This window comes from Meleagris gallopavo, chromosome 4 (genome assembly GCF_000146605.3).
Source record: "Meleagris gallopavo isolate NT-WF06-2002-E0010 breed Aviagen turkey brand Nicholas breeding stock chromosome 4, Turkey_5.1, whole genome shotgun sequence".
Taxonomy (NCBI): domain Eukaryota; kingdom Metazoa; phylum Chordata; class Aves; order Galliformes; family Phasianidae; genus Meleagris; species Meleagris gallopavo.
The window spans coordinates 42471175-42472099 of record NC_015014.2 but is presented as its reverse complement, the minus strand read 5'-3'; positions in this window follow the sequence as shown (position 1 = coordinate 42472099).

Genomic DNA, 925 nt, shown 5'->3' with positions numbered 1-925 from the left:
AACGCGGCTCCGCGCTCGCATTGTCAAGGTGAACCGTACGGAGTGACCGCGTGTGCGCACGAAGGCTGCGACTGAAGGAGGCTGCTCCAGAACGGGGGAGCGCGAGGGCAGAAAAACAGAGGAAGTGCAAAAGTAACGTTCTAGCAGATAGCACTGTAACGTTCGCCGGAGTGTTGCTTCTGGAACCTCTGGGGAAGAGGAACTGAAGCGTCAGTTATAGCGTTGCAGGTAACACGAGCGCTCCCGGCAGCGCGTATCCCGGCCTGAGCGCAGCGCTGCGAAGAGGGCGGTGGGAACGGAACGTGGAGGCAGCGGCGGGCTCCATGTGGCTCCATATGGCTGCGTGTGGCTCCATGTGGCCGCCCGGCCCTCACCTGGCAGCTCCGAGCAGCCTGCTGGGGGCTGCCCGCCTTCCGGAGCGCGACTCGAGAAGAGCTTGCATCGCGCTGTCGGACGTGGAGTTTGAATTGTGGGCGGTGAGGTTCTGGCGCAGCTGCCAGGTGGGAGCTGTGGGTGCCCCATCCCTGGAGATGCCGAAGGCCGGGTTCGATGGGGCCCTGGGCAGCCTAAGCTGATGGGAGGGTAGCTCTGCCCATGAGAGTGAAACTGGGAAGGCTTTAGGGTCCTTCCCAACCCAGACCAGGCTGTGACTCCATCCTCATGGGTCTCTTTTCCAGCTCAGGATGTTCTGTATGTGATTCTGTTGATATGACTGCTCTTGCTGTAGTCGAGCAAGCATCCCTATTGTCATCTGTGTTGGCCACCAGTGGCTGAGCTTTGGTGATTTTTAAAGGATAAAAAAGTTTGCCAAAGTGTTATATTGCCATTTTCTGTTCACCACTCTGTTGAAGGGCACTCTGCTGGCTGTAATGAAGTGATTGTAAGTTACTGAGGTTAAAGCTGGCAATGAATTTTGTCTTTTTTT